At 34.5% G+C, this 17373-nt stretch overlaps 1 protein-coding gene and 1 long non-coding RNA gene across 4 annotated transcripts in view; both read right to left on the bottom strand.

Annotated features, from left to right (window-relative positions):
- The window catches only part of LOC127859393 (uncharacterized), an 87738-nt gene that overhangs the window by 26648 nt on the left and 43717 nt on the right, over positions 1–17373 (bottom strand). The gene's annotated exons all lie outside the window — the stretch shown is intronic.
- LOC127859409 (uncharacterized) lies at positions 4098–6539 on the bottom strand. The gene is made up of 2 exons (XR_008039361.1): positions 4799–6539; positions 4098–4640 (listed from the first exon to the last, which is right to left on the bottom strand). It is a non-coding gene; the product is annotated as an uncharacterized LOC127859409 (long non-coding RNA).

The following is a 17373-nucleotide window of genomic DNA, read 5'->3' as shown; positions in this document are numbered from 1 at the left end:
TATTTCGATTGAATGATACTAAGCAGTTATATATTAAACTTTTTTAAATAAAAAAGTAGTTAAAAATACAATTCTTGAAAGCTGTCAGGAACATAAGAAAATAAAAAGACGAAATCTGTTTCTCTGCCAAAATAAAATATGCTTTTGTTTTTCAATTTTAATTTAATTTTTAAAAGTTTGGAATTTCCAGAATATCATTCATAATTGCCTTTAACTGTTCAATCATTGCTCACGCTGTTGGACAAACGCTCGATATTTTACTTTCATCGGATAGAAAAGATGTTAACATAGACATCTAAATTTCAATCTGAATTTGTATTTGCATATAAATAGCGATGTCATTCAATTCAGCACAAAATCTGTAATAAAAGACATCCAAATCACATACACTGATGCATAATACCTTAATAAACTTTTCTATTAGATCTATTTACGTACATCATAAAAGACCCAATCATCTCAATAGCAATATATGAAAACAAGATTTTTATTCATTGATTCTCCATGAAAAGATATTGACCAGATTTTTTCAACATCTTTATGCTACTCAAACATGCGTATTTACTTATTTTGCCATTTGAATAATGAAAAGTCTCACTCCATAGACAACCAAATAAATTGTATTTATTTAGTTGTCAATGACAACAGGCTGGATAATTCACACTCCTTCAATTCTTTTAAAAACTTCATGATTTCCCCTTATCTACAGATGTAACACTTGTCCACATAATTTAAAATATATTTTTAATGCCGAAAAAAAAAAGAACATAAAAAGAACAAGTTTCAAATTTAGTATGACAGAATAGCATTTGAAATAAAAACAAGAGTGCAATTGTCACAAAGATATGCCAATCAACTCTTTCAGTGCTGGAACCGAATTTTAAAGGCCTTTGCAAACAGTTTGGATCCAGATGAGACGCCACAGAACGTGGCGTCTCATCTGGATCCAAACTGTTTGCTATTTTGATGGTAATCTATAAAAAAAAATCGAAGAAAATGCTAATTTTAGAAATTCAGCAGACCACAATTTAGCAGACCACAATTTAGCAGACGACAAATTTCCCAGCATGCAAAGGGTAAATAGTCTCATAAGAGTCTGAGTCAATTTATTTGTTACATTAAAGTTTTGACCACAAATTGTGGCATAGAATTTAGACCTAGCAACCATGTAGATTCATGATGAAATATGTGAAAGTATGCTCCAAACTTCAGCTAAGTTAGGTGAAAGTGCAAGACTATCCTTTAACCTTTGACCTGGATTTGTGACCTCTGACCTGGATGTGTGACCTCTGACCTGGATTTGTGACCTCTATCCTCTATCTGGTATTTTGCTGGTGAGACAAGCCAATAAAGCCTGTCTGAATATAAAATAGATGCTTGAGAAATATACCGTACACCATTTATCCCATCATCAGACGTGCATTGTTGAAATAAACCACTGTGGAATATATTTTCCTTTATTTCGGCAATGCTGAAATATAGCTGTCACGCGCGGCGGAGGATGGTAATATTACTCGGAATCAAGTATAAAGTAATCATTTTTAGTAAAATCGAATCAGATTCAACAAAACAAACAATTTGATACCAAGATGCAATATATTTTAAAAACAAAATGCAACACAAAAAGCAAAAAAGCATTATTTACAAATATTAAGTGCGCGTGCTCATGACGTCATTATTAACACGTCACACGACAAAATTCATATTCTTTCCCCCTTAAGCTGCAGTTTTTTTTTAAGTGTATTTTTTTTCATTATTCCTTTAAAATTGGGGACGTAAACGTATGATAAACAGGAAAACAGGTTAGTTCCTGTTCTTTTTGTAATGTATTAGGCTCAACACGAATAAAATAATAAAACAATGTTTGCTTAAAATAACGTTGGGATCTTCCATACACGTAGTTCTATTTTCCTATTCTATTTTTAAAGAAATAATTTACGACTACGAAAATTGATGGGATAAATCGAATACTAGGTCGGTGCCAAATAAAGCGAAGTTTATTTTTGCTCGGCCCGAAAATCTGAACTACTCACCAAGGCTTGTGGTTCAGATTTTCTAAGCCTCGCATAATAAATTTCTCTTCATTCGGCACCGGCCTAGTATTCTGTATGAATACCATGTGTTAAGTCATGATTTATCATTTTCACCTTAGATCTAGAACTGTTATTTTCATGTTGGACCTGGTTCTTACATTTATCCTCACATGCCCTCGTTATGTCCTAAACAAACTGTTTACCTTCAAAATTGACATTGAACTTCGATATGCATGTAAGGACCAGATTCCTGTCCCATCGCACAACATTTGTCCCATTGAAAATCTAACCAAGCAGGACAAAGTGATTCTCTTAACAATATGTTCGGCTTCATTCTTACATTTCCCCATTATCTATGACCTTTACCTTGTCATTAATACTTTTTTGTTAACTAAAATCTTTTTGAAAAAGTTTTATAATCGATTGTTTTCTTAATATATGAGCTGCGCTCTGTGAAAAGGCGGTTTAGTACATGTGCATTAACCCTTTGCATGCTGGGAAATTTGTCTTCTGCTAAAATGTCTTCTGCTGAATTTCTAAAATTAGCATTTTCTTAGATTTTTTTTCAAAGAATACTATCAGAATAGCAAACAGTTTGGATCCAGATGAGACGCCACGTTCTGTGGCGTCTCATCTGGATCCAAACTGTTTGCAAACGCCTTCAAAATTTGGTTCCCGCACTGAACGGGTTAAGTGTTGTCCCAGATAAGCCATTTGCAGTCGCCTGGATAGGCTAATCAGGGCTGACACCATCCAACGCCTAAACTGTATTTTTGCTATGAAGAGACTTTCTTTAAACACAAAATATCATAAAAGCATAAAGTGTTTTCCCTGATTAGCCTGTCAGGACTGCACAGGCTAATCTGGGACGACACTTTACGCACATGCATTAAACCCCCTTTTCACTGACCGCGACTCATGTATTAGTATTGATCTTGAATTATGAACTTGCCATTTCAGGGGCCTGTTTTGTGTGTGCACCACTGAGTGTTATAAGGTTTTATTATTCTCCTTAAGTTTTTCCAAATTCTTGAATACTGAACAAAAGTAAGCTCTGGAAAAAGTGCACAGTGTATTTTTCTTTTATTATGATGTTATTATGTACATTTAATTGCTAACTTGACCACAGACCCAAAGGCCTGCATCTTGCATGCAAACTCCATATCATCATCACATCTTCAAAGTCTTTTAAAATGCATCAATGCTGAACAAAATTATGCTCCAGGTAGTTTGCTTTGATGAATTTATTTAACTGGAAAAAAAACATTTAGACATTAGACTTTAAATTGTCACCTTGGGCTTGAGCCTCCTGGCTCTAGCGCGCAATACTCTGTCCATTCATGCCTATAACTCCTGACATTGGAACTCTATTCATGATGGACAAAGTTATGCGTTTGACAAAGTTCTTCGTGTTGATTTTTTTAAATTTGACCCTTGTTATTGTGGTAGTGGTACTTTGCTTATGAACTAGAACACGTCTGTTTGGTTTGATCCTCTAATAACGTCTGATCAAAGTAAACAACAATAATGATGATGACGTCAACGAAAAACATACATAATTGCGGCAAATTAGCATTGACGTCGCAAATACTTAACAACCCTTTTTTTATGACATGTGACCTTGACATTGAACCTAGAGGCCTTGTTCTTGAGGTTTGACCTTTACCTTGTAAGTAGCCAAGTGGTTCTTCCACATGCGACAGTATCTCATACATGTTTACATTTGAGGAACAAGAAAATGTAATGTATGCAACACTGTCTGATCATGCAGGTATAATTATGTTACATAAATATTAAAATCATTTTTAGCATTAAACAAGAAATAAAACAGAAACGAAATACAGCCATTTGACTTTGCATTGTGAATTGCCGCCTAGACCACACCTTTCAAAGTCAAGGGACAAGACCCGTTATCTGATTCCAGGGTATAAGGATGTCAAACAACAGATCATCCTTGCAAATTTCACAAAGGTATTGAGCAGAAATGAAATGATGTACAAACCAAGATTATCATTTGCAGATCTGATTGAATTATACAACAATCCATAAACAACAACCAAATGCTAGTTTCAACAACTTTAATTGTATTTGGATCTACAATATAAATATAGTTAACAATGATGTGAAATAATGATATTATGCAGTAAAAACAATCACTTCAATATTGCATGTTTATCTCTGAGCAAAACATAAGTAGAACTTTTGGCCAAATAATATCTAAACTGTATGCCATTCTTCACTCTTGTCAAGTGATGAGTATACATATCATTTAATATATTTATTTTATTTATTCTAACATTTAACTCTGGCTGCAATAATATTGTAATATTACTATATGATATTGTAAATTGTCAATTTCATTTATAACAAGATGACTGTTTGTGAAACACAATGTCCCCCTATATGATGTTTGACATTGTAGGATGACCTTGACCTTGTGAAGGATGACCTTGACCTTGACCTTTCACCACTCAAAATGTGCAGCTCCATGAGATACACATGCATGCCAAATATCAAGTTGCTATCTTCAATATTGCAAAAGTATTAATAAAATAAGCGATTTGGGCCACATATATTTGACCTCTGACCTTGAAGGATGACCTTGACCTTGACCTTTCACCACTCAAAATGAGCAGCTCCATGAGATGCACATGCATGCCAAATATCAAGTTGCTATCTTCAATATTGCAAAAGTATTCATAAAATGAGCGATTTTGGCCACATATATTTGACCTCTGACCTTGAAGGATGACCTTGACCTTGACCTTTCACCACTCAAAATGTGCAGCTTCATGAGATACACATGCATGCCAAATATGAAGTTGCTATCTTCAATATAGCAAAAGTTATTGCAAAATGTTAAAGTTGGCGCAAACAGACAGACCAACAGACAGACCAACAGACAGGGCAAAAACAATATGTCCCCCACTACTATAGTGGGGGACATAAAAAGATCCTACTACTTTTCGATTTTTTATATAAACATGCAAAACAAAATTATAAGTTTCTTCATAAGATGCACTTTATATAGTCAGCAGTCCAAACGTATGACCATGGGATGAAAAGTGTCACTTTAATCACTTAGGCACCAGTTCTTGACAAAAACTAATCTTCTTTTGTAATGTTCGCTTTTGTCAATATAGACATTACCGGTAACAATAATGTAAATTGTCATATATGACTTTTTTTGCACTTCACATTTTTAACTGAACACCAGGTCCTTTTGCCATTTCTGTATGAGCCAGGGCCAAATTATTCTTAATGCACCTTCAGGAAAATTAATAAATGTCCTTCAAAGGCTCTGTCTCATTTGTTTTTTAACCCAAAACTGTTGAAAAAAAAATTAATTTGAAAATGAATTAGCTTCACTTTTTGTATCAGAAAACCCTGTATAAGGTTTAAACCATTAATTTGACATTTAATTTTCATCGAAATACAACTGCATCCAATTGTTATAATAAACAATTGAACTGTCAATTAACCACATACTGGCGGTTAAAAGTGGGTATCCTGTTGGTAACTTGTCGGTAAGCGTTTGTATTAAACTGATGTTAAGATTTCACCAAGGTGATTTGTAAATACCAGCCCTTGAAAAATATTTTAGTCTTTACCAAATACACACTTTTCCTGTTGGAATAATTTATTTTGTTTTAAATTTTAATTATCAATTCTTATATCAATGAATAGATATACATATATATAAAAAAATACCCCAACTTCTATAATGACTTTTGATGTGAGTAATGTCTAAAATATAACCAATAAAAATTCTATGTACCAGTAGTAAGTGTTTCCATACCAAGATTGGGTATCAATTACTATTTATAAACCTACACAAACTTTTCATAAGAAGATAACAAAATTGATAAAAAATACCTTAAACCAACACACTTACATGCAGATACGTATGATAACTAATGTGTTTGCATATAATATTTATATTCTTTACTGCATAAATATCACTCTTCAGTTAGAAAAATAAAATCAAACGATTATCCATATCAATAATAAACATTTATGACTGACCTTTCTTTCATTTCAATGATTTTCCTTCACTATGTGAATGATCCTAGTATATACTAAGGCCTATTTGTACATATGAACATAATATAGATCTAATAAATAAAGAAACAAAGATAAATGGACTCATTCATACAAACCGCATCATGTATCACATAATTTCAACATGAATGAAAATATCACATCATGCTATCACAAAGAAAATGTATCACAACATGCTTGTTTCCTGGATTAAACAAAAACAAAAATAAGTTGCCTAGGCAAAATCAGAGTATTATGCATAAATTATAAAAACATGTATGAGCCTCATTCTTGGAAAACTGGACTTAACCCTTTGCATGCTGGGAAATTTGTCGTCTGCTAAAATGTCGTCTGCTGAATTTCTAAAATTAGCATTTTCTTCGATTTTTTTCAAAGAATACTATCAGAATAGCAAACAGTTTGGATCCTGATGAGACACCACGTTCTGTGGCGTCTCATCTGGATCCAAACTGTTTGCAAAGGACCTCAAAATTCGGTTCCCACACTGAAAGAGTTAATTCAAGTGGGTAAAGCACTGTTCCTGATTTTGCTGTGTAGTCCACACAAGGGACAACGCTTTCCACTTTTATGGAATTGTTTGTTAATCGGAAGTCTCTTCAAAAAGAAAATCCTGAGTGAAGGCAGAAAGCGTTGTCCCTGATACGACTGTGCAGACTGCACAGGCTAATCTGGGATGGCACGTGATGCACATGCATTAACTCTTTCAGTGCAGGAACCGAATTTTGAAGGCCTTTGCAAACAGTTTGGATCGAGATGAGACGCCACAGAATGTGGCGTCTCATCTGGATCCAATTTGTTTGCTATTCTGATAGTATTCTTTGAAAAAAAATCGAAGAAAATGCTAATTTTAGAAATTCAGCAGACAACATTTTAGCAGACGACAAATTTCCCAGCATGCAAAAGGTTAAGTAATATGTTCCCAGAACAAGGCTTATATATCCTCCTAAAGCAATTGCCCATAATTATGAAAGTTCAAGCTGATAAGCAAATAATGTTTACAAATTATTCCTCTGGTAACACAATTATGTTATAATCATTATTAATTAAGTAAATAAATGCTCCAAATAATTGTCCCCCTATTAGGTACATGTAACCTGTCACATATGTACATTCAAATAATTCAAGGTCACATGACAGTACTTGTTAACATTAAGAAATGCTTTTGTTATACCTTTGAAATTAGGTAATTTCTTGTGATATGACTAACTCGAGTTGTTTATAAACCATGTATGCTCTTTCTTTGCTGACTTAATTGAATGTTGGCATAATAATTTTCTCTGTGCAAACAAAATCAGAAATATTTCAATACTGATCTTTCACGTAAGTGGTCATCAATATGGCAACACATAGACTGTCTCAAGTTATATGGATGCCATTATCAATTCATATAACAACATAGAATTATTATCATTTTTCCACCTTTGGATCCGGAATGCTTTTCCAGCATTCAATGATAATCACTTTGTTCACAATTTTAACGCATAAGTTAAAAAGTAATGTGACTAAGTCGGTCATTACCATAGCAATTATATCACAATATCACATCCAAGTCAACAAAAGTCTGAAAATATTGCATTAACGCAAAGTCATGTGATTTCTGTGTCTCTACAGTGCTGAAATGTATGGTCGTGTTGCTTTCAATTAAGATCCATATCAACAAGTTCTTCATTTTCTATGGTTACACATACAGACATATGAAGCATATTCCCTAGTGACATGTTATTATTAAGGACTCAACCAAGTCAACAAGTTTTGATGGTTACTCATGGTAGTCACACAACAGCCAATGTCCTGTCAAATATTAGTCCATTGAAGTTGTTCTTGCAAAAATTGGCATAATGCATGTGCGTTAAGTGTCTTTCTGTCAGTCCGAACAGGTAGTATGGGACAAAACTTTCCGCTGTTTATGGTATTTTCCTTTTTTAGAAAGTCTCTTCTTAGCAAAAATGCAGTTAAGGAAGAAAGTGTCATCCAAGTGTCATGGGGACTGCACAAGCTAATCTGTGAAAAACACTTAACACACATTCATGAAGTCTATTTTCCCCAGTGCGAGGCTCTAATTAACCCTGTTGTCACATCCAAGTTAACAAATTCTAATGGTAACTCATTCAGTCACATGACTTCCAAATTCCAGTGATGTCTTTCTTAAATTCATCACATAAATTCAACAAGTTTCTTCATTTTCTATGGTAACACATATAATAACTTGATATTGACCTTAAATTTAAGCCGTCATCACATGAAATGTAATAAGTTCCTTAATTTTCTATTGTAACACATATAAACACTCAACTGAAAATGTCTAGTGAAATGTAATTGTAATTATCACTGTCCTAATCTGTAAATTTCTAGTGGTATGTATAGTAATTATCACCATCGTCGTACCCAGCAAATGCATAACCAGGACCAGCGTACTCTGATCCATATCCTGAAATCAAGAATTGTCTTGAGATATTTTTAAGCATAACTACTGATATTACAATTTCCATAAGAATTAAACAGTTTCTTGCAGTTATCTTTCACAGTTAATACGCAATGTTTAAGATATTACTTAGACACTGTTTGCACTGTAAAAGAAAGGCTTTAATGTTCTTGACTGATTTGGCAGTTTGTTACTTAAATGTGTTGTATGTAATTTAAATTATTTATGTCATCATCAGTGAAATCTTTGGCTTACTTGAACTATCAAGTGTCAGTATTTGGCACATTTGAACTGCAAAGTGTTTGATTTGGTTGTATTTAAACTTCAAAGTGTCTGTTTTGATTTGATTTGAATTGCAGTGATAATTTTTGTCTAAATGGAACTTCTGATGTGCTCGCTTGGTGTAATGTGAACTGTAATGTTATTTATTTGTCTGATCTGCACTTGTTTCTGGTTTACCAGCCTGTAATGAACTTCTGTTTGGTTCATAGGTCTAATTTGAACTTTTTTTGTTTAAAGATAAACTGTAAACTTCTATGTTGTTGATTGGTCTATTTAGAACTTCAATATTGGTTACTGGCCTGATAAGAACTTCTGTGTCGTTAATTGGTTAAAGACAAACTTTGTTTTAGTTTAATGTGTACTTCTTTTGGTTTATTTGTCTAATGGAAATTTCTATTTGATTTATTGGTCTGATGTGAACTTTTATGTTGTTTATTGGTCTCATGTGAAATTCTTTGTCAATAATATAATGTTATTAATTAGTTGAATTCATACTGGCTTTGTTATTGAGCTGAAGACTGCCGTATCGGCCTGAGGCCGCAGGACAATACGGCTGTCTGAAGCTCAATTACAAAGCCAATATGAATTCAACTAATTAATGACAATTTAATTAATTAACTTTATAATATTATTTAGTATCGACGAAATATTCTTTCTAGACATTACATGATGCAGGAACACAATTTGACAGGTCGCGAAATTATGCAAAATTTACCTGAATAACATTCCAGCCACACTGGATCCACTACCGTTGTTTTTAATACAACTCAGAAGACAATAAGGATTGAAAACTAACTTATTGCCATTAGGAATTGCATTTGTAATGTATTATATCCTCCATGATTTCGAATTAGTTTTGCTTCCGACGCTTGATAATTGTTGATAGTAGCATTGTTATTTATGTACGCTCAAATATTGAACCTTACTGTAATGGTTATACTGCACTATTCTTATTGTCGAAACCTTGAGCTGAACATATAAGGGGCTGAGTACTTTAAGTATATTTTTAAAGGTTTAAACTTTTGCACCAAAACTAAGCATACAACTTCAAAATGGCGTCCACAATTATCGAAATTTTTTATTCTCACATAAGGCCGAGTTTTTCCTGGTTTTTGATTGGCTGAATCTCGTATTGGCCGACATTTTTCCGTATTGGCCGTGTTTTTTCCATATTGGCCGCCTTTTTCTCGTATAAGGCGAGTTTCGAGCTTTATTGGCGAGGCTCAACTTGTATTGGGCGAACAAATTGAACACATTCTCGTCTAATATTATAAAGTTAATTAATAATTAGGTTTATTGACCTGTTGTGAAGTTCTATGTGGTTCATTGGTCTTATGTGAACTGCTATGTGGTTTTTTGGTCTGAAGTGAACTTGTAAGTGCTTTATTGGTCTCATTTGAAATAATGTATGTGTTATTGGTAAAATTTGAACTTCTATGAACTTTATTTATTAAATTAAAAAGTTTATGCAGTTTATTTTTCTATTTTGCAAGTCCATTAAAAAATTTTGGTTTAATGGTATTATTTGAGATACCATGAGATATATATTTCTAATGAATACTTATACTTGGTTTTCTTGCCTAATATGAACTTCTATGTTGTTTATTGGTCTCATGTGAACTTTTATTATGTATATTGTTCTGATGTTTGATTTCTATGTGGTATTTTTGGTCTGATGTGAACATCTTTGTGGCTAATTGGTCTAATGTAAACATCTTTGTGGTTTAATAGACTTATGTGAAACTCTTTGTGGATCATTGATCTGATGTGAACAGCTTTGTGGTTTATTGATCTGATGTGAACATCTTTGTGGTTTATTATACTGATGTGAACATCTTTGTGGTTTATTGATCTGATGTGAACATCTGTGTGGGTTATTAGTCTGATGTGAACATCTGTGTGTTTTTTTTACCTGATGTGAACATCTTTGAAGTTTATTAGACTGATGTGAAACTCTTTGTGGGATATTAATCTGATGCAATCATGCATTAATAAATATGTGTTTGTTGGTCTGATATAAACATCTTTGTTGTTTATATGTCTGATGTGAACTTCTATTTGGTACATTCGTCTCATGTGAACTTAAATCTAGGATATTAGTCTGATGTGAACATTTTTGTAGTTCATTTGATCTGATGTGAACGTCTCTGAGGTTCATTGATCTGATGTGAACATCTTTGTGGTCTTTTGCTCTAATGTGAACTTCTTTACAGTTAACTCGTCTGATGTGAACTTCTATGTGATTTATTGGTCTCATGTGATCTTCTATGTTGTTTTGGTCTGATGTTTTGAGCTGCAATAGGAGTAGTTAATCTTTGATTTAACAAGAGCACCGCATAACGGGTGCCACGCTCGGCTGCGGGTGCAGTTGTGAATAAATGAAAGCTTGTCAGATTTTTTTTTTGAGAGGTCACAGTGACCTTGACCTTTGACCTAGTGACCCAAAAATGGGTGTGGCATGTAGAACTAATCAAGGTGCAGCTACATACCAAGTTTTAAAGTTGTAGGTTGAAGCACTTTGATTTTAGAGCCAATGTTCAAAACCTTGACAAAATGTAAAGGTTTTAGCACAACGTGGATGACACAACAAGCTGGCTATGACAATACCTCGGGTTTTCTCAGAAAACAGCCGAGCTAAAAATTAACACACATGCTGTGCAATTGTCCTTGGGAATGGGTAACTGTCAGTAAACTTTAATAATAGCCATTTTCTGAAAATATTTTCTCTTGAAGCATAACATGTTGTTCTATTTATGTTTTTAATGGAAAGCTGTTCATTTTTTCTTTTTTTGAAAAAATCCTTGTATATTTTTCTTACTGTATTAATATGTTTAATAATCATAAGTATTTCTGGTATACAGTAAAAATAGAGCAAATCAATACAGTGCAACAGATGTCTTAACTAAAATAGTATACTTATCCTTATTATCATTATTATCCTGCAGAAATGACCATTGCAATATCCTGTTTGACCATGTCTGGACAATAGAAGGAATAACAAGTATCTGACTATTCAATATACAGAACAAAAACAGATAAAGGTCATAAAATAGTTATTTTAAAAGCAATTCTTGACCATTATCAAACATGATTTGAATATAAAAATTGTGTATTTAGGATGAATTAAGCCGTGATAACTTCCAAAGAAAGGTGACCTTTCTCAGTGCAAAAATTGGCGAGGAATCATGCTACTGTCCATCCCCAGCAAGGTGCTGACCAGAATCATCCTAGAGAGACTGAAGCAGGCTTTAGACAAGAGGTTGAGAACAGAACAAGCAGGATTTAGACAAGACCGATCATGTACAGACCATATCGCCACTCTGCGTATCATCATAGAGCAATCCATTGAATGGCAGTCTCCTTTGTACACGACCTTTGTTGACTTCTAAAAAGCGTTTGACAGTGTCGACAGGGATACCATCTTGAAGTTGATGCATCACTACCGAATCCCGCAAAAGCTAATAAACGTCATCCAGCTGCTTTATGAGGACTCATCTTGCCAGGTCATCCACAATGGGAAGCTGACAGACCCCTTCACAGTAAAGACAGGAGTGAGGCAAGGTTGTATGCTCTCGCCGACAATTTTCCTGATCGTCATAGACTGGATCATGAGAAGAACCACCGAGGGCAGCAATACTGGCATCCAGTGGACTTTTACCAAACACCTAGAGGACCTGGACTTTGCGGATGACATCGGCCTCCTCTCACACAAGCAACAGCATGCACAGTCTAAACTAACGCAGCTAGCAGAAGAGGCAGAAAAGACTTGCCTGAGAATCAACACCAAGAAAACAGAGCTGATGAGGATGAACAATCGACAACATCAGCCACTGCAGCTACGGGGAAAAGATCTGGTAGAGACCGACCGCTATATGTACCTAGGAAGTGTGGTCAACATTGATGGCGGCGCAGATGAAGACGTTAAGAACCACATTAACAAAGCAAGGGTAGCTTTCAACATCCTACGTCCCATCTGGAACTCCAAGGCCTTATCCCAAAGCAGCAAAGTCCACATCTTTAACACCAACGTGAAAGCAGTCCTCCTCTATGGATCCGAAACATGGCGGGTTACCAACACCATCACCAACAAGATACAGACATTTGTCAACAAGACAATTTAGTGCTTGCGCCACATTATCAACATCAGGTGGCCTGAGAAGATTTCTAACACAGACCTATGGAGCAGAACCAACCAGAATCCCATCGGTCAGGACATCAAGAAAAGAAATTGGGGATGGATAGGTCACACACTTTGAAAACCAGTCGACAACGTCACAAGGCAAGCACTAGACTGGAACCCACAGGGAAAAAGGAAAGTGGGAAGGCCCAAACAGTCGTGGAGAAGGTCAGTCGAGGGCAAAGCGAAGGACGCCGGAGTGACATGGACCCAGCTTAAGAGAGCAGCCCAGAACAGAGTGCATTGGCGTGGTGTTGTTGCAGCCCTATGCTTCAATAGGAGTCTCACGGAATAAGTCAAGTCAAGCCGTGATAATCGTGGTCTTTAATATTACATAACAACACCAAATCATAGTCAGAACATTACTATTTTGTAGTTGCATAAATATGGTAAAAACTTAGTAATTCCCATGGCCCCTTTCCATTGCTATACCATGGGCACCTATTGGTATAAAGTCAACTTTTATTGATCACTTTTAAACATTGTTTGGATATGATGTCACTGCTACATTGATCATGTTTCAAACATGTTTATATAATGGTCAAACCAGGACTGGAACATGCTTTCTGGGCATGTTTCAAACGTGGTTTTAAAATGGTCATTTCCACAGGGCATTAATAAAAAATGTATAGTCATAAATCTAAAAATACTAGTATTATTTTCATGACAATATTATAGTAAAGATTTTTATTATTTTACAGTAAAATTAATTATTTAAAAATAAATAAAAAATTTACTTAAAAATGAAAGTTAATCAAATATGTTCCATTAATATAATAAAAGTTATAATAAGTATATTGAAAAGTGTTTGTTAGTGACAGATATACACATATTAAATTTTAAAGGCATTTTCATAAAAGCAAGACTAAATCTATGCTAAAAAGAAATTTCTGTGAAATATTTAAAATTAGTCCTTCACAAAACTGTCTACATGTATATACACACAATTTATTCTCTAGGAATCTTGTTAATATGCATCAGAGGTAGGCTAGTCCTGGTTGCTATGGTTAGTTGCTATGATACTCCTGGTTGCTATGGTTAGTTGCTATTATACATAAGCAAAAGGCTTAGATTTACTAAGCAACAAATCACATCTACTGCAGCTATTGCCAACCAAAATTTTAAAAAATGGCCGGCGATGTCAAGGATATCTCATTATGACAAAACATAAGTTATTCAGAATTTTTTTCGTTCAACATAACTTTTTCTTCAAACCATTGATTTCATATGAGCCTTATTCTGGATGCAAGAGATAAAAGTGTCGTCAGGAATGACACTTTCCCGTTTTATTGTATTTTTGGTTAAAAGTAAGTCTCTTCTTCGGTTAAATCCAGTTTAGGTAGAAAGGTCCTTATTAGCCTGTGTGGCTGTATAGTCCACACAAGCTAATGGAGGACAACACTTATTTCCCATGCATAAGCCTTGTATTCACAGAATAAGGCTCAATCAATCCTAACTACATGTGTGTGGAATAAGCTCAATTCAGTGTTTTTTCTTCAATCTGACAAAACATTAGTTATTGGGCTTTGGTTTTTGTTTTGTCTAGCAACATAACTTTACGTCAAACTTATGACTTCATATGTGACTTGTTCTAGGAAAACAGGGCCTAATACATTTGCGTTTAGTGTCTTCTCAGATCAGGCCTGGCACTCCGCACAGGCTATTCAGGGATGAAATGTTCTGCCTAACCTAGATGTTTGGGTAGAAGAGACTCCCTTTAAAAGATGAATTTCATAATAATGTCCTCCCTGAATTGCACAAGGTTATCTAGCACAACACTTTGTACACATGCATTAAGCCCTGTTTTACCAGAATGACGCTTACACATACTTGGATGCAATCACAAATAGGCCAACAAGATCCCACCCACATGTTTGCTGATCTATGGTGATGACACAAACATCAACAGAACTCATTCATCCTTCCCTAAACATCATATAGATGTATGGTAAGATCTGAAGCAAGTTAAAGAGCATGAAGATCAATCCCACCTTTGGAAGCAAGTACAACCCAATTGAAACTTTATTAGAGATGCTTTCATTAGCCTTTACAAATCCAATAACATTTTCAATGACGTTCAAATTTAAAACTTCAAACCACATAAATTAATTATGTGAAATATACAACAACCTGAAGCCACTCCTATGAAAATGTGATGACGTTGAATATATCAGACATGTAATCTAAAATTGGTTTTCTTTATTTTCATAATTTCTGTCTCATCATTATTCAAATCCATTCTTTATATTCATTTATATCAACATATTTTTAACTTACTGTGAAAACAATATTATTTGTCAGAGACTGATTTTCATGTTTTTTGTGGGTTTTATCAAGCATGAAATCCAATTTCTTCGTTAAGATTCGGAATGTTTATTAATGACAAATTTAAAATCAAACAAAATGTTAGAGTTAATCCATGAGATTTCAGGTCAATGAAAATAAATTTATCTTACATATTGTACAACATGTGCTTAAAACTTTGTCTCCTTTCTTTTAAAAAACAATTTAAAAAACATTTAAATCAACTTCCACAAATTTGATAATAATTGAGTTTTGTTGAAATGCATATTTTCTGCATATATCAGCATTTCTTACTTTGCATTTGAACATCTGAAAACATGTCCGATGCATAACTGTTTCTTTGATGAAAGCTTCAATATATATATATGCATGCAAATTAAATAGTTATGTGATGCACTTTTATATTCTCAGACTCAGTATCTTCAGTGTCAAGAGTCAACAACAACATAACAGACCCCAGGGGCGTATTTAGGTGGGGGGCTAAGGGGCTAAAGCCCCCCAAGCTGGCTGGCTAGACACGATTTTTAATAAAAATGAGCCCCTTACAGTTTCAATCCACTTGTGTATTTCCTGTCATATGTCCCTAATTAAGCCATAAACAGCTGTCGATTTGTGTGATTTGCCCCCAGGCATGTGTACAGACGATCTAACCTTCGTCAGCTAAACGCTTCATTGACTGTAAGTAATAAACTGCGCTATTTGATTGGCTGAAGAAGATACATTCAACTAATGAAATTCATCCATACATTTAAGCTATAGATAAATGTTTACAAATGGCTGCCGTATGAGACTTGTAAAAAAATATTTCAATTTGTAGCAATTAAAGAGTTTAGACGAACGCAATGGACAATCATAATTATTTTTTCGGTAATATCTTTGATGAATTTAATTGGTATTAGCTCTTTAGAGTGACAATCCTTTTGAGTAACAAGTTATTGCCAGTGAAATTCAACTGCACACTTAATGAATGGCAATTATTATTTTTCGGCGTTAGCTGTATACGCCAGCTTTTCACCTTAGCCTGACCTTTGTTAGCGTCCAATAGAATTCAAATAAAACTTCCCGCGGCCAAGTACAGATGAATACACTTCCTTGACTGCATTGGCTGTTTTGAGAATACGACCAGAACATTGAAAACATGTCCGCGTCTTTGTAACACTGTTTTACTGCGTGTTCAGCACGAAACAATTTATATCCAATGAAAAGGCTTAATAGATAGAACAGTTTTACACTCAATCTCGACATCAATACAGTTTGTGCGTCCACCTTTTATTTTCAGAAGATTTTCAGCGCGAGAACTTTTGCACTTAAAGGCTATGTTCTCATATTTAGTACTAACTTCCATATTCCTGTCAACATGTTAACATGTTAAAGTATAGAGAGCAGTGGAAGCGAAGACTCACTTTAATGCATTGCATTTCAACTCGCGAGGTATATCAGGTCAATTTGCGGCCACTGTGTGTGAATATCAGAGTTTACATACAGGTCATCGCTGCGTCTCTACCCTATGTGCTGATCGGAGTTCGCGGCCAGGAAAATAATCGTTACATAATAAAGACGCTATAGCGTGAACTAGGTGAACTGGAATTTTCTTTAGACCAGACAGATGTTAAATGAAGATATCCAGCGATATCATATGGTATGTCAATAATAGATTCTTAATGTGTTTTACAACAATACCATGATAAATATTATTTTTAATTAATTTAACAAGAATTATGCCATCATATTGACTAATGAATTAAGCATGAGCGCAATGATTCTCGATACTGTTAGAAATCGAATCAAATAGCAACGCCAGACAAACCACTAAAACAGGTTTGTTCGAAGAACGCGCGTATAAATATTTAAAATATGTACGGATACTTCGCGTGTGGCCGAGTGACTCATATGTTTTAATTTCACTTCCATTCTTCTTTTGGTTTTCTGTTTTGTATCTATACGTTTATTGCCAGCAATATGTAATAATGTAAAATAAGCCGCGAAAACTCCGCGTATCATCCCGTACTGCGTTTGCTGCAGCTAAGAACTGCACAGAAAAAGACATTCGCTATCTTTGATCTCATTCATGTTGAAGTCTTTACCTTTCATTA

Source organism: Dreissena polymorpha, chromosome 15 (genome assembly GCF_020536995.1).
Source record: "Dreissena polymorpha isolate Duluth1 chromosome 15, UMN_Dpol_1.0, whole genome shotgun sequence".
In the NCBI taxonomy this organism is placed as follows: Eukaryota; Metazoa; Mollusca; class Bivalvia; order Myida; family Dreissenidae; genus Dreissena; species Dreissena polymorpha.
This window is presented reverse-complemented; position numbering and strand designations above follow the sequence as displayed.